Source organism: Euprymna scolopes, chromosome 23 (genome assembly GCF_053919585.1).
Source record: "Euprymna scolopes isolate OS-2025 chromosome 23, ASM5391958v1, whole genome shotgun sequence".
Classification (NCBI taxonomy): domain Eukaryota; kingdom Metazoa; phylum Mollusca; class Cephalopoda; order Sepiida; family Sepiolidae; genus Euprymna; species Euprymna scolopes.
In genome coordinates, this window is record NC_136504.1 from 8,937,479 (window position 1) to 8,958,543 (window position 21,065).

Below are 21,065 nucleotides of genomic sequence, written 5' to 3' on the forward strand. Positions count from 1 at the left end.
TTTAAATAAACTCTTGACAAAGATGCGTCCAGGATAAATGTTTTCCCATGCTTCTTTTCTTTTAAGGGAAATTTCTTTAAATAATGTTTTATTGTTAAAGTGTTTTTTATTCAAGAAGTCTGAAGAAAGGCTTGTTATGTGAAAATTTTCAAACGCCATAATGCTTGAAATTGTCGAATTAGTCTTGAAAAAATTGTATATATATATATATATATATATATATATATATATATATATATATATATAATTATTTTCTACTATAATAATTAAATACCTACAGACACTAGTGTTTCATCCTTTCGGGAATCTTCAGTGCAGGGTGTCACGATTAATACCAGTCGAACGATTCGAACCCCGTATCACGAGACATCTCTGGCTCGATTAGCGGAGACCTAATCCATTCGGCTACCATTAACCGCTTGAAATAACGTTGAATTTAAACATCTTAATTTTTTAAATGTTCATTTACGTCAGTCAGACAGTGATCTAATCGTTATACGATGATCTACGCATAAGCGCTAAATTGACCGACCGTAATTCAACTGAAAGTGCTCAACGATAAGAAACGAATTTCTTAAAGGGACTGTCATATATATATATATATATATATATATATATATATATATATATATATATATATATATATATATATATATATACAATGATGGAAAAATAGATGGAAAAGGGATTAATGTTTACGTTTATGAATTTGGAATTCAAAATCTTTTTCTAATCAATTTTGTACTGTTTTTCATCAATATTAGCTATGCCTATTAGTTTTTAGTCTTTTTTATCTTTATATTGGTGCTTCTAATACTACTACAGATATCTTGTATTGACTGTAACCGCATGAGTGTCCACTTGCTAGAATCTGCTCATTTCTTCTCATCCGCATTAATTCAACAGATTAATGTTTATAGCTGGAACCTATCACGTTGCACGCAAACGCACACATCAAACAACTCATCTAACCACAGCATATATACAGGCCTGTTCATAAAAAATCTATATTAAAAAAAAACATTCGTTTTTAACCGTTTTGTCTCAAGTCGGTTATTTTATTATTTTGTCGAGTTTCTGAATGTATTACCATATTTGTAAATGCTGGTCAAATATAGTAAGTAAAACCTGTAATTATACATTTAATAAACGAACAGATGCAATTTATACATTCTTGAATCTCATCCCATATTGATATTCAGAGTAAACCTAATAAAGAACAAGAACTTTGCCTCAACCCGAATATTTACTATCCTACTTCAAGCTAGACTAAACTTACTAAAATAATACTAAAATTAATTAAATTCACGTATGCTACATACCTATCTATATTATATATTACAGACTACACTACAGAGATCAATATAGCTCCCCCAAACAGTCTCAATAATGCATTTCACTCCTAATGAAACTATCGCTAGACGTCGCTTCCCTATTATGTAATCTAACATCTTCTCTGCTCTTCTGATGAGAAGCATTAGGCTTCGAAATATTATGGTATAATAGTTCCTACTTACCCAACACTCCTAATTGATATAAAGAATGTGTCCTCTATAGTATCAGACCTGATGGAATAGTTAATTGTAGGTATAGACCGATTCATACCCTCCAAAAAATTCCAGCAAAAACCTAACAGCCAGCCATGGTTCTCCCCAGAATATGCTGGTGCCATTGCGAACAGTAATCACTTTTTCCATAGCTACCAACGTAATAGATGTACTCATACTAAAGCCGCTTTCAGGACTGCCAGCAACCACTGTAAAAGCGTAATAAAAATGCAAGAGAGTAATATGCTCAGCCTGTTAAATCCAAAGTAGCTGAGCAGCGGCTTAGTTTCCACCAGTTTTTGTGCCAATAGCAAACAGAATCCTGAACAGAAGTATGTGTTCTTACCCAACCATCATCAATGGACCTGAGGTTATCTCGTCAGCATCAGACAAAGTCAAACTATTTGCCAAGAACTTTGCAGCTAATTCTACCCTATGCAATCAAGACCATCAACCCCGTATTTCCTCCTGTAAGAGAAACATGCAATGCGATATACAAATATATGTCGCCAAACTAATCAAGACCCTTCATTCCAGTAAAGCAACTGACCCTGACGGCATTCCAATTATAGCGTTAAAAAAGCTTAAACCAGTACAGACCAATAAGTCTCCTGTGCGTCATGAGTCAGTTGCTTGAATCCACATTAAATAAAGTAGTCAACCCCCTCATCAGAAACAACCTTCCTAGTGACATGCAATATAATTTCCGTTCTGCTAGATCTACAGCAAATGTGCTAACGGTTATATCTCATAGGATTAATGAATCTTTCGACAAAGGCATCATTTTTAGGGTAATTGCTCTTGACATATTAAAGCGCTTTAATAGAGTATGGTATAAATGCCCACTTCGCAAGATTTCCAGCTACAGTATAGCTGAATATGTCTTCTCAGTTATTAAATCTTTTCTCTCTGAAAGGCTCATAAGAGTAGTAGTTGATGGGCAGAAATCAAAAGCGCACAGTACTAATGCTGAATCCATCAGGAGTCCATCCTGGACCAAACTCTCTTCCTGATCTATATCAATGATCTCCCAAAACACATACTTAGATCATTCGTTTACATTTATGCTGGCGACACTACCATCTATAGCAACACATCAAAGGTCGTAAATGACCAAATTGTCTCTGATTCTCTCTTCTCGGATCTTGAGCACGTGGTACAATGGGGGAATAGAGGATGGTTACTTTTAATGCATCTAAAACTAAGCTTCTATCTTTACATCATCAACACTCTGATCCCCATCTGGCATTAATTAGAAATAGATGGCGCTCGTCTTGGGGAGGCTCCATGTTTTGACAAGCTTTTGGGCTTGACCTTTACTCCTGATCTGAAATGGAATACGTACATCAAATCTGTTGCCAAGGTTGCTGAAAATGGTGGAATACTTCTAACGCTCCAGTAAATATCTCACTACTGATGCAATTCTCTATCTATATAAAAGCCAAGTACGTCCAAGAAAGGAGTACTGTTGTCACATGTATGTAGGAGCTGCTAGAAGCCTCTTATCCTGCCTTGATAGAGTTACAAATAGACTTTGTAGCTTAGTGGGGGGGTGCCCTTTTCTCTTCCCTGCAGCCTCTCTCCCACAGAAGAGACGTTGCGAGCCTGTCAGTGTTTTATCGTTATTTCCATGGAAAGTGCTCTTCTGAGCTCCAATCTATGGTCCTCCCCCTCATTAATCTTTCACATCTAGCTGAAACTACTGTCAATAATTTTCCCCGCTCTTTATTTGTACCAAAATCAAAACGTAGATTCCATTAATAAAGCTTATATATTAGAACTGCACGCCCGTAGAACAATCTTCCATTTGCCTGCTTCCCAGCTCACTACAACTTGGTTGTCTTCAAGTCTAACATAACCAAATTTTTTATGAGCCGCCCCCTTAAGTAATCCAATTTACCAAATTTTCATCACTAACGATTACTACAATATTATCCCATTGACTACTGTACACACTATAACCGTTATCCTCGAATGGCCTCGGGGCATTGGTAAGTAGTGACTCCTATATATATATATATATATATTACTATGCAGATTTTATACCTTCATTTACTCTCTGTATTGACTTATATATTTTTTTAAAATTTGAAGACAGCGAGGAATCTCACAGGTAAGGAAGGTATTTTTTATACCATGAACATGTATATATCAGTTAAGATTTTCTTCAAATGCTTTATTAGAAAGCATCCGGTACACCCGTAAAGGTAGCATACTTTATTGAAAGTGTTTTATGCGCTTTGACATAACTAGAACACTACATGCCAAGCTGGTACTATCTGCTCGATCGGAATAGTCTATTTAATTTCTTAGAATCTCATTATAAATTCAGTCCTATGTTTTGCTTGCGTATGTGTGTTTGCGTGCATTGCGGGAATTATTAAAAATATAATACTGTTGTCTCTTGCTCTACGATGATAACAAACAAAACACGTTGATTGTTTTTGCCAAGGCAATAATGATTACGAGCCAAAAGTAAATATTTTGCCTGTGCGTTCGCCTCGCAAGGAATGCCGGAAAGAAAGCAAAAAAGGCGATAATTACTGATTTTGTCGACGCTTGTTTCTTTACTAAAACAACAGCCAGGACAATTTCATCGACGCAACACTTTCTTATTCTTGCTCTGTCGGCAGCTGCCGCAATTATCCCGCGAATAAATATAACGATGAAAGATGGGAAACATTCTGCTGAAACAACACGTCGTTCGGCGATATTTGCGCGCTACCTGACGCCTTCTTAAATTGAAGATGGCTTAAAACAACAGATTTGATAATTTTGATACGATGCATCTCCCGGCTGTCCGTTCAAGTCTTCGCCCACATTACTACTCTTAAATGAACATGTACACAACGATTGGGATAATGGATTAAAATGGAATACGTTAGAAATCAATTGTTAGAGATCTTGTCAAGCTGGTCTAATGGTTATCGTAACTGCCTCATTATCTTTAGGTTTTGCTTTCGATCTCGGATCAAGTATATATATATATATATATATATATATATATATATATATATATATATATATTACAAGAGGTGGGTGTAGTTTGCTTGAAGCATTATATAGTATGTAATTAAATGAAATGTGTAGAAGGCGGTACAATGCAGAGGTAACGGAAAGACACATGTTTAAGCAGGTGAGAAAGTTTTATTAATACAACTTACAAATACGTGTGTACATATTCATACATTTCTTATACACATTATATTTATGCTTGCACTTGATCACCTGGGAAAGCCGGTCTGATGATATACTCGTGTTATATGATATGTTGAGAAAGTTTACAAGAGTGCGTTTGAACCAGAGATCTTTCTCGAATTATTATATAACACGGATATACCATCAGACCGGCTTTCTCATGTGATCACAGTGCAAATATAAATATAATGTGTATAAGAAATGTATGAATATGTAAACATGTATTTGTAATTTGTATTAATAAATCTTTCTCGCCTGCTTTAACTTGTGTCTTTCCGTTACCTTTTCATTGTACCGCCTTCTACACATTTCATTTAAATATATTACAAGAACTGAACTGTTTTTTTTAAATTGATTCTTGCATACACATGTCTCAGTTTCTTTCAGTTTCTTACTTTATTTATTATAGGAATTTAAGGTTATGTTTAATACCGGACAATGCTCGGTACATCTTCTAGTAGACAAAAAAAACATGTATATGCAGACCTGTCATTTTATTTAGGAGCAGTTACAGTAACAAACTACAATATTTTTCCAGTAATCGTCGTGAACGAAGACTTTCATTTTAATGCAGGCGCGAAATGAGTTACGCCAATGAAAGACGTAATGAGCTACTGTAAATATTTTATGGCAATCGCTCGAGACAAAACATGAAACCATTTTATGTAAGAAGCTAACAAGATTTAGTTTTGACAAAATCAAGGTTGTAAGTAGAAGAAACAGTGAGCAAGGAATGAGTTCCGCAACCTTGCAATCCTTGGAAAGAAGTTAGTGAAATCGGAAACTACGTTGCAATGGAGTATTAAACGAACGAATTGATAGTGATCTCTAATGTCAAACGAGTTGGAACAAAGGAGGCGGGGAACAAATCAGACAATTCTGAGGAACACATGCCACAATAGTATCTTTAGAAAAGTCTGAGACTAGCAACATCACGTCAATAAAAGAGAGATTGCAGTGAAGGTGCGGAGACCAATGTTTCTGCAATTTATCAAGAATCTTCAAATGGAACATAGATTCGCCAGCCGAAATATGAAAACAATACTCCATACATAGTCAAATAGTAGATGTATAGAGATAGAAAACGTGTTTAGAGTGATAAAGAAAGTGTTTAGAGTGATAAAGAAAGTATTTAGAGTGATAGAGAGAACTGATTTTGCAGGAAGCAGATCAATGGATTTAATAATTGGACTCCACAAAAGCTTTGATGAGAAAGGAAAAAAAAGTTTTTACGTCGATTTCTCATCGAGAGCAGAGCCATCCATAAGAATCTCAGAACAAAAAAAGGGACGCCTTCGATCGAAGGACAATAGCTAAGTATAAACTATTTCTATTATTTCTATTATTAAGTATTTCTATTTTCAAGGAAAGTGCTCGTCTGCGCTCTGATTCATGGTCCCCCCTTGCCAAACTTTCACGAAAAACACTCGTCTAACTGAAACCACTATAATAATTCCCACACTCTTTATCTGTGCCTAAACCTAAACATAGATTCCATGAACAATGCTCCTTTCACATAACCTGTGGAACTCTCTTCCATTTGCCTGCTTTTCAGCTGACTACAATTTGGTCGCAATCAAGTCCAAAGTAAATAAATTCTTGATAAGCTGTTCCCCTTAAGCAATCCAATTTACCAAATTTCCACTACTAACGATTACTATTGTATTGTCCTATTGACTACCGTACACTCATTAACCCTTATCCTCGAGTGGCCTATGAGCCTTTATAAAAATTAACAGGATTAAACGAAACAAGCCATTTCTTACCCCAATCCATAATTGAATCCAAGTCAAATTTTAGATCAATGCGTATTAGTGGCCATACCTATAAAATCATCCTTAGTATTGAGTTTTGCAGTGAGATATTTGTTCATATTGCATTCAAGTTTATGCATGTTGGTATGGCCATGTAAACAGGGAGCAGGGATAAAATTTTAAAGTCTAGCAGTTAGATGAAAGAAGCAATTAGTTTAGAAAGCTTCACGCCATCTGGAGACGTGAAGGGGTAGAATTTTTTGTTGAACGTCGAGTCGATCAAGATTATTTACATCAAGTGGGGGCACCAGTGGGGTAAGTTCATCGGAGTACATTTCATTAAAGTATTTGTAAAACAAGTACAGAGATCCAAAATGGCGGCGATGTAAATAGAACTGGAGGTTGATAGTGTGAGACTTAATATATCAGCAGCTAATTTTTTGAATTATCTGAAAGAAAGGGGCGAGTGGATAGTGTACCAGCCTAGATGTGATAAGAATACTCGATGCGTGGTCGAATGTGGGCTTTGTAGAGATATAAGAGAACCGCAGGTGTGAGGATTTTCTAGCACGGTAGATGTGTTACGTTATCTAACATGAACGGCACCCAAGTAAACGGGTATATACGTTTCGTGTTTGTTTGTACCTATTTACTATGCCTCCCCACGGGACAGAGTTAGACACCATGGTCGTTTTTTAACGTGGAGAAAAGGTACAAAAATAAAAATTGTCTCAGTCGTGAATGGTTTCTCCTCCACCGAAAGAGAACAAGAAATAGAAGTGCAGCATCTGAAGAACAGATGGTATTTATTTGCTCCCCCACCGAGCAAATTAGGCACAAGGCCGATTTTTAATGTGAGGAGTGAAGGGAGGGGGAAGGGGAAAAGGGGACCAGCTCCCGAGAGGTGGGAAATGGGAGCTGGTTAAAGGTCAGGCATGTGGGGTTGCCCCCACATCTGGTCTTTGCTAGACATAGCTGGTCTTTGCTAGTCATAGCTGCAGTATCTGCCGGAACAGATGGTATTTATTTGCTCCCCCACCGAGCAAATTAGGCACAAGGCCGATTTTTAATGTGAGGAGTGAAGGGAGGGGGAAGGGAAAAAGGGGACCAGCTCCCGAGAGGTGGGAAATGGGAGCTGGTTAATGGTCAGGCATGTGGGGTTGCCCCCACATCTGGTCTTTGCTAGTCATAGCTAGTCATAGCTTGCAGCATCTGCCGGAACAGATGGTATTTATTTGCTCCCCCACTGAGCAAATTAGGCACAAGGCCGTTTTTAATGTGAGGAGTGAAGGGAGGGGGAAGGGAAAAAGAGGACCAGCTCCCGAGAGGTGGGAAATGGGAGCTGGTTAATGGTCAGGCATGTGGGGTTGCCCCCACATCTGGTCTTTGCTAGTCAGAGCTAGTCATAGCTTGCAGCATCTGCCGGAACAGATGGTATTTATTTGCTCCCCCACCGAGCAAATTAGGCACAAGGCCGATTTTTAATGTGAGGAGTGAAGGGAGGGGGAAGGGAAAAAGGGGACCAGCTCCCGAGAAGTGGGAAATGGGAGCTGGTTAATGGTCAGGCATGTGGGGTTACCCCCACATCTGGTCTTTGCTAGTCATAGCTAGTCATAGCTTGCAGCATCCGCCGGAACAGATGGTATTTATTTGCTCCCCCACTGAGCAAATTAGGCACAAGGCCGTTTTTAATGTGAGGTAAAAACCAGCTCCCCTAAAAGTAGGCAAAAAGGGGGCACTCTGGTTACCAAAAATAATAATTGTCCCAGTATAGACGGTTTCCCCTCCATTGACTGGTACAAATTATCTTAAGTGCAGCATCCGCCGGAACAGATGGTATTTATTTGCTCCCCCACAGAGCAAATTAGGCACAAGGCCGTTTTTAATGTGAGGTAAAAACCAGCTCCCCTAAAAGTAGGCAAAAAGGGGGCACTCTGGTTACCAAAAATAATAATTGTCCCAGTATAGAGGGTTTCCCCTCCATTGACTGGTACAAATCATCTTAAGTGCAGCATCTGCCGGAACAGATGGTGTTTATTTGCTCCCCCACTGAGCAAATTAGGCACAAGGCCGTTTTTAATGTGAGGTAAAAACCAGCTCCCCTTAAAGTAGGCAAAAAGGGGGCACTCTGGTTACCAAAAATAATAATTGTCCCAGTATAGAGGGTTTCCCCTCCATTGACTGGTACAAATTATCTTAAGTGCAGTATCTGCCGGAACAGATGGTATTTATTTGCTCCCCCACCGAGCAAATTAGGCACAAGGCCAATTTTTAATGTGAGGAGTGAAGGGAGGGGGAAGGGAAAAAGGGGACCAGCTCCCGAGAGGTGGGAAATGGGAGCTGGTTAAAGGTCAGGTATGTGGGGTTGCCCCCACATCTGGTCTTTGCTTGCAGTATCTGCCGGAACAGATACTACACTTTGATCCCGGCATGAAGACCAATTTGTTTGTAACGTGTCCTAAATGTGTTACTAAATGTTTATTAGTGGTTCTTCATTTTCTTAAGCCATTGTAATGTCTCGTGATCGTCTAATGTTCATATGCTTGAGTGTGTGTGTCATATGTATATCTTCGACATTCCTTTATCTTCTCTGCTCACTAAACCTGGTCCATCCTGATTTCATTTTGTTCTTGGAGGTGGCTGAAACCTTTTGGATGAAACACAATGTACTCCAAGACGATGATTGGTTTTCATATTAGTTTTTATTTCACTTTCCAGGATGTCGCGCAGATGAAAATGGAAAGTGAGTTTCTTTGCTTGTGGTCTTAACAGTCTACAATGAGAAACATGTCACTCCTTCCCAAGAGGGGAGAAGAGACAACCGTAAAGCCCAACCGCTCTGCTTCAATTCCAAGTTCCAACTCCTGTAATCTCCAACTAATCTGATCACGGGCGTCACACGAAGATCCGAACAGCTGATCAGACCTTCATGGAAACTTGTCTATGATCTAGCTTTGTTATATTTTGACAGGTTTTATAAATATTCATGATATTCATCTCTTATCTACCTTTTCCGATAGATCGATAGATAGATAGATAGATAGATAGATAGATGAATAGATAGATAGATAATTTATTCTGTTCTACTTTTTTCATAACAGATGAAGTCCGCGTTTCTTGCAGGAGCGTTGACAATGTCATCTAGGTATTTGTTTCAATTCATATTAAATATGAATGCTAGGCGCAGGGGGGTTTGGGTAAGAGACTGTCCGATAGGATACTGGTAGTCATTGTAATTGATAATTGAAAAGGAGTTTACAATTGTTAAAAGACAATTTGCCTTAGTAGCATTAAATATTACCATCCATTTTTGAATCCTGTAATACAAGTATATAAACATTACGCATATTTTAATATATATATATATATATATACAGTGTGACCCCCCCCCCCCGAAAAAAAAACTAAATGGAGGCCATCAAGAACATATGCTGTAGAACGGAGAAAAAAAGGCCAAAGACCCTAGTGTTTTGATGTGATGTTTTGAATATAATAAACTAGTTATGACCAAAGCATCATTTCATTCGAACAAAACACTAAGAAACGGGGCCTAATTAGAATTGGGCCCGTGTTTTGGGGTCACCCTGTATATGTATTATGTTGGTACAAAAATAATGTCGGTTTTTTTACATATATATGAGTGTGTGTGTGTGTGTGTGCATCTGGTTAAAAACGACATTTTTACACCAATCTGATACATATATTTGGATTTATATATATTTTATTACATGGGCATAACCACTTATCAAGCCCAGAGGCCACTCGAGGATAGGGGTTAAGAGTGTACAGTAGTCAATTGAACAATATAGTAATCGTTAGTAATAGAAATTTGGTAAATTTGTTAACTCAAGTGGAACGGCTCATCAAGAACTTGTTTACATTGGACTTGAAGACAACCATATTGTAGTCAGCTGGAAAGCAGGAAAACGGAAGACAATTCCACAGGCGTGCAGTTCTATGGAATCTACGTTTAGGTTTAGACACAGATAAAGAGTGGGGGAAATTATTGATAGTGTTTATTATATATATATATATATATATATATATATATATATATATATATATATATATATACTGCCTTGATAGTATACAAAATAGACTTCGTAGTGGGTGATGCCCTTTTCTCTTCCTTGCAACCTCTCTCTCACAGAAGGGACGTTGCGAGCCTGTTGTTGTTTTATCATTACTTCCATGGCAAGTGCTCGTCTGAGCTCCATCTCCCCCCCCTCGCCAATATTTCATGAAAAACACCCGTCTAGCTGAACTACTGTCAATAATTTTCCCCACTCTTTATCTGCGCCTAAATCAAAACGTAGATTCCATGAACTAAGCTTCTTTCTTAGAAGTGCACGCCTGTGGAACTCTTTTCCGTTTGCCTGTTTCCCAACTGACTACAACTTGGATGCCTTCAAGTCCAACATAAACAAATTCCTGATAAACCACCCCCTTAAGTAAGACACTTTATCAGATCTCCATTACTAGCGATTACTACGATATTTTCCTATTGATTACTGTACACGCAATAACCCTTATCCCCGTGTGGCCTCCGGGCCTTGATAAGTGGTGCTTCCTTGTGCAAAAAAAAATAACATACGTAGGATGAAAAAGGAGAGCTTAAAATAGGACATTATTTTTGTGTAGAAATCCATTTAAACTGTATACAATGATTTCTCGTCCAAACACACTTACAATGCCTGCATAGAATTAATCCTATTAAACGCTTACCTCATTCGGACGAGCGATTCCAAAATATAAATTTTGTGGATCCGGATCACAACGTAGGTTCAAGGATATGCACAAAAATACAGGGTGAAACGATAAAACTGTTGCTTTAGAAAAAAACGCCTTGATTCCATTTCTATTTGATTAAAACCGGTTTTTTTTTTCAGATAATCTACTAGTTGGCCAGTTTTGTACACATTCTAAGAGCGATAGTACACTTCTATCATGTCTGAAAGTGACACAATGTTCAACGAGCGAGATCGAAGATGCGCTGCTGTAAAATTCATGCTCTCTACTAATTCAAGTTATGACAACAGGACCATTGCCAGCACCATCAAAATGTAAATCCAGACAGTTCAACTCTGAAGGCACAGCTCAACGCATCGAACGAACCACTGGTATGGTATTTCGTGTGGTTTCAAGTAAGGGCCACATTATGCCACCTCACATCTTCGAAGTCGATTTGAAAATCAACACCAAGGTGTACCTGGATGTGCTGAAGAGCGTGGTGATCCTCTAGTGCAATAAGGTGACTGCTGGCAGACCCTGGGTGTGGCAGCAGGACCCGGCACCAGCCTACAAGTCAAAGGAGACCCAAACTTCAGAAATAGTACTACGACTTTGTACCCTTCCCTTACTGACTCCTCCCTTTCCGACCTGAATTCGCTGGATTGCTTTGTTTGGTCATACCTCGAGACCATCACCAACATGACCTCCCGCAACACTAAAGCCGGCCTGATCGCCGCCATCCACCGAGTAATCACCGAGTTGCCGCTGGCGCTTGTGAAAAAGGCATGTTCCCAGTTCCAGACACGTATCGAGGCTGAAGGTGGTTACATTAGATAGATGTCAGCTCTACTATATAACCAAGTTATCTGAATTGATTTTTTCAATAGTTTTAAAATAAAGCTGTAGTGTGGATTTCTTTATTGCGACAAATTTATTGTTCCACCTTGTAGTTCAATGGAATGTGACTTTTGCGATCTTAAATAGAATTAAAATCATGCAATGGTACAGCGAAGATCCCACATGGAGAAACTTTGATCGAAGCAATCCTATTTTCTTTTTCTTTACATTGTGAAGAGTTGGAAGTCGAATTGAGGTTTTTATTGCAGTCCCTCTTTATGCTTACTTAATAGATGATTGTGCAATTACTGCACCGCGCTATTTTTAATCCATCCATATGCCGTAAAATAAATGAGCATTGAAAATGAGCATATATATATATATATATATATATATATATATATATATATATATATATATATATATATATATGGGGAACATACGCTTGTTAAATTATATTTCGACTTTTATTTATACCAATCATTTAATTTATGGCGCCCGATGTAACTACAGACCATATATAGATAAATGACAAAAAAAATCTATATTCAAAATTTCAAGATGTTGTCCACCTTACCGTTTATTTCTTTCAGAATGCTTAATGTTCAATTCTTGACAGCACCTGTGTCGTAGCGCTGACTCATTCTTGTGATTATTAAATCAATTTTTTAATCTATTTTCCTGACTCATTAGAAGAATATGAATCCTTTAATTTTAAAATAAAATAAAAAGAATATAAAAAGAATTATAAATAAATATAAAAAGAATAAAAAGTATTTATATATATATACATATATATATACATATATACATATATACACATACATATATATACACATATATATACATATATATATATATAAAAACTAACTTTGTCTTTGTCTTTTATCTCTCTCTCTCTCTCTCTCTCTCTCTCTCTCTTATTCTCTATGTGTATATAGTCATCCACATAAAGTACAGCTTCGCTGTATCACAGCTCATCAGTATTGGAACTATTGACCGCCTAGACGACATCCGGCGCTCCTAACCGTTATGCTATTCGGCTGCTGCTTATATTGGTATGTGAATTAACAAATACCTAGGCTCCATTTGTTTACACAAATGGCATCGCTTTATACACTAATGACTATTTGTTTATCACTTCCCAATATGCTCAACGCATGATAGGGAGAATTTATAGTCATCCACATACAGCACTGTTTCACTGTATTACATCAACTACCTCCAGTCAGGTTTGAAACTCAACCGCCAAGACGACAGTCGGTGCTACTAACCGTTACGCTTAGTTTGCCTGTGAAATGAAACTTGATTTATGCTCACAAAGAAAATAATTTGGACTATAAATTTGCAACGTTCAACTGACACTTCGTTTGATGCATTCAGAATGTTTGTAGAAAAAAACGAATAATCTTCACAAAAGCCGAAGTTCGTTGTCTAGACATTGGCTGGATATATTCTTTGTGCTTCAGATTAATTTGTAAACAGCAAAGATTTATGAAGAGTTTTATTGTTTATTGCGTAAAATGTTTAATTAACTGTCAGCGAAAATTAGAATCGAAAACCCAATTTCGCATTAACTTATCTACATCCGGTGTACATCTCTCTCTCTCTCTCTCTCTCTCTCTCTCTCTCTCTCTATCACCCTCTATCATCTGTATACCCCTTTCTCCTTATATATATGTATATATATATATATATATATATATATATATATATATATAATTTTGAGGGAATTTGACCTAGAGTCTAATCAGCAGAGTTTATTTTAATGTACTAGTAAATGTATTATTACTATTTAAAATAAAACAGTGCTCGTTGTAATGTAGATATATAATAAACTCGATAGGCATGAATATACTAGAGCTATTTTAATATTGAGTAAAATGATTCATAATTTTGAAATAAAAATCAGTTTCAAAAGGAAAAACTAAAAAATCAATAGATTGTACGATCGTTTCGAAAACGATGTTTTATTGAAATGGACATTATGTCTTAACAATAATTTGGTAAAAAGATTTATTTATACTTAAACAAAGTCTCCTCGTCAGCAAAAAAAGTGGGGGGGGTTCAAGACACCAAAATAAACACGAATTTTTGTATAAAGTAGATATTCCTTTTATCCGCCCATTTTTAAAGCTTGTTATTATTATTTTTAATTATTATTACATTTTCACCCCAAACAAGGCACGTTGTCACTTTGGTGTAGGGGGATACTATCAGGCACAACAACTACTAGGGTACTATGTAGGGATTTGGGCAGCAAGATGTCGGTTCACGTTGCACTTTAACTTCTGCACGTCAGTACAGTTGGGGAAGCAGGGACCTAGAATGGAATTCCAAAGTCTAGCGGTTCTGGGGAAGAAACTACTGGAGTAGAAAGATCTTTTACATCTAGGGATCTCTACAGTGTGGGGGTGGGATTTAGCAGCCTGTCCGGTTTGTCGAGGGTATTCACGTCGTAGGGGCACAAGTGTCTGCAGTTCGTCAGAGCATTCACCATTAAAATACTTGTAGAACAGGCAGATGGATGCAACGTTTCGTCGATAGGACAGAGGCTGAAGCTTAGATGGCAGTTCAGGGCCTATTAGGTTTGCGACTCTCTTTTGAATCTTGTCAAGGAGCGAGAGACTAGTAGCCGATGCACCAGCCCAAATGTGAAAGCAATACTCCATACATGGGCGAATGGTGGCCTTATAGAGGTACAGGATACTTTCGGGTGTTAGTAGTTGTCTAGCACGGTAGAGAGAGACCGCCTTTCTTGCAGCGGCCCTGGCAATCAGGCAGTCTATTCCTTGGCATGTTGTTAATGTAGTATTTAATTGTAGAGCGATAAATAAAAGATTACAACTATATTTTATCATTAGATGTGGATGAAAAATTAAATATCAAATTAGAATAGTAGTTAATCGAAATAAACTTCTGGGTTGATCGTAATGTTTAGACACGTTAAACTTTATTTTACTAAGAATATTAGTTTGTGGATAGGAATGATAAATTTGTAATAATCATAATATTACAAATGCATGTATAGTAATCAGATTCAAAATATTGACCTACAAATAAACTGTATATGTTGAAACAAGTGATTATTATACGATTGGTGTGTTGACTCAAATATATAAGCCAAATCCGTTATTTGCTTGAATGGATGTAAAATCACTATTATAGTTATAATAAGGTATATCTATTGAACATTAATTAAGGTAAACTATTTTTTAAATATATATATATACATTAACTAACCGTCTATAAATTTATTTCGGAATTATAAGTTAAATTAAAGAAGAAAAAAGGAAGGAAAAGGGGGGAAAGGAAATCATAAGGAAGGGGGGGGGGCTAAAGTAAAGGTAAATCAGAAGTAAACATAATTCAACGTATTAGTTAATTAATTTATAATGCATGTGGGGGACCCATTGTGCAGTTTATATAACGATTGTATAGCTGAATCCCCTCTTTGTAGGCAGCGTGTATATGAACTGGTTACGTGAATAGGTTGCGTGTTCAATAAGCTGCATAGTTGAAGGTCGTCGTTACTAGGACGGCGTAATAAAGAAAACAATCAACAATAATGCCACGTGTTATGAGTACATTTAAGATATTGAAATGAAGCACGCTGAAACAGAATCATATATTTACATATGTACAAGGAATATTTATTTACACAGAAAGGTTACGAACGTTACAGAGTGGTTGTGTGTTTATAAACAAGCATGCATGTAGATAAACGTTCGTCGCGTGTATGCGAGAGTTCGTCGAAGTATACATTGGAAGTTCATTGTCTGTGTAAGAATTTGTTTATACGAAATTCATAATGTTAGAATTTTTTGTACCAATAATAGTGCAACCCCCCTGTTTACATTTATTATTTATATTCTGACTCTTGTATTTGATTTTTTGTGTTTCGTATCTTTTATGATTCTTAGTTTCGTACATTTTGGGTTTGTACGAAACTCCCTTAACTTAAAGAAAAGAGGAAAGCTAGCTCCTTGATGACGTCACGAGCCCAGCGCGAATTTCGGTCTCTTTTTGCTTCCAGCGGCGTGGAGAGTGGATGCAGATTCATTGCTCGGCGACGACAAGGAATTTTGGAGCCTCCTTCAAAGAAGAAAACCGGAAATAATCCCCCGGACATGCGACGAGGTATGCTTCTGAAAACTATCTACGTGGCTACGGTTTGCACGAATTTAGAAGGAGTGTAATTTTTTAAGAAAACTTTATTTTGCGTGGCTACGGTTTGTACGTAAATGGAAGGAGAGAAATTTCTAAAATTACTTTAAACGAGAAAAAAAAAAGAAAAAAGCACGCGCCTGACTGACTTTCAATTTGTGAGTCCGCTCCTAAAATTTATTACATATGAGAGTGGGATTAGGAACTACTTTTTTGTAATAATAATATTGTGTTCGTTCATGGATACGACATTTTAATATAAGAACCAGTGTTATTTTTTTCATTATATGTTACCTTGGCGTTCTTTGAATTTGATGCCCGCAAAAAGAAAAATTTGCAACAAATTTTATTGTAAATAAAATCTCTTCTTCGTTTTTAAATCAGACCTTTATATTTTATTCTTTACCCCTCCACCTTTTATTTCATGCTTTTATTTTTTTTTCAGGCTAGTAACTTTCGCGTCGAATTTATCTGAAAGAGGATAAATTTCCGACAATACATATCTTGAGAAACGATAAACCCCCTGTCGAGGTGTGGACGTAATTTGCATGCCACTCACGTTTGAGGTTTGAATTGAAGGCAAACACGTGTTGTCAGCTCCATGTCTCCAGTGGAAAAGAAAAAAGAGAGAGAGAAAACGGGAGGGGAAGTAGAGAGCACCACGTGTTGGGCTAAGCGGAGGTTACCACAGGGGCGACAACTGATGCGTTGGTTAAAATGTGTATGCATGGATGGGTGTACGGTTTGCTTAAATGCATGTTACATTAAAAAGGCAGGTTTCTATATATACACTGAATTAATCATGGAATAATATTAAGTGAAAACATTAGAACTGTAGAAATATTACTTAATAGTGGAATTAAAGGATGGAAAGTGTTAAGTATGATAAAAGAATAAATGATAAAGACGGCTTTGTTCAAAGAGCGATAACTCTATCAGCCTAAAAATTAAATTAATTCTGACTTTTTTTCGCTTAAGGTATACAACTAAAGGTAAAGGATTATTAAGCGAAATTATAAATCTCAATCAAACGTAATTATAGATTTAGAATAAACTAATACTAAGAATTATAATTGAAGTAGTAATAAACTTTATTATAACAGTTAAGTAAGCTTAATTATATATAGTTTCAAATTCAAATCAATAAATAAGTTAATATAACCGGAAATTGTAAATGAGTTTGTTTTTTTTTAGTTTCGTATATGCAAACATATGTAATAGATTATAACTATTAATGTTGTTTCATAAATATGGATACATTAATTATAAATAATAAATTTACTAACTATTAAATATAACATTTTTGGCAGAATATACCTAAATTAATGCGACTTGTTAGTACGAATAGATGGGTTAACTCACCTTATTTCTAAATTAAAATGGTGTAATGGAAATATAACGCATTTTATTTCCATTTGATGGATTGATTGTTGCTATTCCTTCTGATAAGTTAAGTGGCAAAATAGATTCACTAATTGATATAATAATTAAGTGATTTATTTTGTGCTACGAAACAGATACTGTCAAGAATTGTAAGTGTCAACTGAATTGGAGAAACAAAATTATAAGATGGTAAACATCGTGAATTTTGAAATATAGACTTTTGTCATTCATTCACTATATTGCTCTGTAATTACATCGAACTTCTTAAATAAGGATTGGTATATATTATAAGGAAATAAAGTATATTGCTAGAGAAATAAATACACACACACATACACACACACATATATATATATATATTATATGTATATATATATATATATAAGAATTACAGTTAAGTTTACCAAAACTCTTATAACTCTTTTTTAACTTTAACTCTTTTTCAAAGTGTTTTCAACATGTTTTATTAACTGCTTGTATATATATATATATATATATATATATATATATATATATATATATATATATATATATATATAGTTTAATTAATGTATGTTTTAAAAATATTGAATATTTCAATGTATACCGTTTTTATTCAACGGGTAGAGACTGTTAGGATAAAAACTGAATTCAGGTTTAATTCGAGTGAAGCCCAATGGATCTATTTTATAGTGGCAAAGCATATATAGTACATAATTTTGTTGAAATTCAAAGGCAACAAAATTATGAACTATATATATCAGGGTGATGAACAATATATATATATATATATATTTGGTCGGTTCCACTTGAAGTTGAACGTCAAAAGCGACATTATTTGGCACCAACCTAATATATATATATATTTTTTCTTTACACAGTGATCACCACTTATCAAGGCCCGGAAGCCACTCAGGGATAAGGGTTATTGCAAGTACATTACGTTAGTGTGGAGATTTGATGAAGTGTTTAATTAAGGGGGCGGTTCATTAGGAATTTGTTAGCATTGGACTTGAAGACATCCAAGTTGTAGTCCGGAGGGAAGCAGGCAGACGGAACAGAGTTCCACAGGCGTGCAGTTCTAAGAAAGAAGCTTTGTTCATGGAATCCGCGTTTTGATTTAGGCACAGATATAGAGTGGGGGAAATTTTTCACAGTGGATTCAGCTCGGGTGTTTTTCGTGAAAGATTGGCGAGGGGGAACCAGAGATTGAAGTTCAGACGAGCACCTGCCATGGAAATAACGATAAAACAAGGATAGGCTCGCAACGTCTCTTCTGTGGGCGAGAGGTTGCAGGGAAGAGAAAAGGGCATCCCCCACTAAACCACGAAGTCTATTTTGTACTCTGTCAAGGCAGGATAGGCTGTTTTTAGCAGCTCCTGCCCAGATATGGCAGCAATATTCCATCCTTGGACGTACTTGGCTTTTATATAGATAGAGAATTGCTTCAGTAGTGAGATATCTTCTGGAACGGTAGAAGGATCCCACCATCTTTCCAGCGACCTTGGCAACTGACTTGATGTACGTGTTCCATTTCAGATCAGGAGTAAAGGTCAAACCCAGAAGCTTGTCAAAACACGGGGCCTCACTCAGACGAGAGCCATCCATCACAATTGATGCCAGCTGGGGATCAGAGCGTTGATGATGTAAGGATAGGAGTTTGGTTTTGGATGCATTAAAGGTAACCAGCCACATCTTCCCCCGCTGATACATATATATATATATATAAACAATCAAGGTAATGGAAATAAAATGTTTCCCCGATACAAGCAAAAGTAAATTTCAATCTAATATAAATATAAATATTTATATATTTATGTATTGACCCTACCAAATAATAAAGCTGAATACAAACAAAATAGAAAGTACAACTTTTAACAAAAGAAAGGAGAAAAAATTACAACTGTAAATTAAAATTTACAATTAAGTTTATTGTTCGACAGAATACTCCAAAAACAATTTTCAAAATCTTCTGCGGAGTTTCGAACAATGCTATATTTGCTATTCTTCTCATCACAGCACAAAAAATAATTAGCAAATTCTAATTATTGCAGAACTAGAATTCGCTGGTTGCGACATTAAATGAAACAGCAATTTATGATAGTTAGTCATAAATTCCATGTCAATTAAAAACCTGTGAAAAGAATGGCGGAAATGTGAAAAAGAACAAAAACAGACCGGGAATAATATCTCAGCGTGCATGAAGACTCTCTCTTCTATAATTATAATTTGTTCATTTCTCTCTGTCCTTTGGTGAGAATAATAGCAAGAACAGTATTCTTTGAAACTCTGCTGCATAAGGATTTGAAAAATTGTTTTTGAAGTATTCGGTCGAACGGAACGATAAATTTAATTGTAAATTTTAATTTACGGTCTAAATTTCTTTACTCTCTCATATATATATATATATATATATATATATATATATATATATATATATATATATATATATAGTTGTTGTGGCCCAAAAGTATCACTAAGAAAATCTCGAACATGAATATGGTTTAGAAAAAAGGTTTCTACATTGATAACAAGACAGAATACATAGAGAACGACAGTTGTATTACTTAACATCATCAAATATGAAGAACTACGGGATAGACACACACACCATGAAAGTGGTACCTCTCCTCATAATTAGATCGTTCGGCATAGTTCATATATTGTGTATTGGTAGGTATCCACAACAAAATGCGATGCTTCCGTTCAGTCTCAAAGGACAATGGACACGCCTGTAAGAGTTGCTGTTGTGCATGTAATCTTACGCAAGTGCTACGCATCCCAATTCTCCTGAACCACTACTGCTTGAGTTTTGCAACAAGGAGCGGCTGAAGACAGATAAACATAGATCACATACAACACATGGAATTCTCAGTGACCCGTTTTAGTATTGACAAGGCTCAACATTGCTTAATTATGTTCATCGGATGGGAACCGGTATGTCAACGGGGGTTATGCCGTACAATAACATACAAAACAACCTGCTTAATGACGCACAATATTGCGTATAAAATTATGTGCTAGAATATTTAATGATTACACGATAAATTATATAAAATAACATCTGTTTAAATGTTAACACTTCTTTTAAAAATCGGAAAAACAAAACAAAAAACACAGCGAACGTGATGGAAAATTATTTTAAAAAACGGCATAAAAAGCCTTGTTTCAATATTAAAACTTTAAAAATCGAAAAAATACACCCAATATCTCCATTCGAACGTGCAATATTAAGATAGCGACGCTGCTACTCATCTATAATCGCGTGAGCAAAACTACGTCATTTTTTATATTTAAACTAATTCAAGAAAGAACGTTTTTGCACATGCATGTTTGGCTAAATTGTCATGAAGGAACGATTTTTGCTATTCTCCTTCATCGCGAACGACTATTTCTATAGGAAATAATTTACCTTTTTTTCTAATTGTCATTCGAGCGAGACATCGCTATTTCAGACGGTACCGGGACC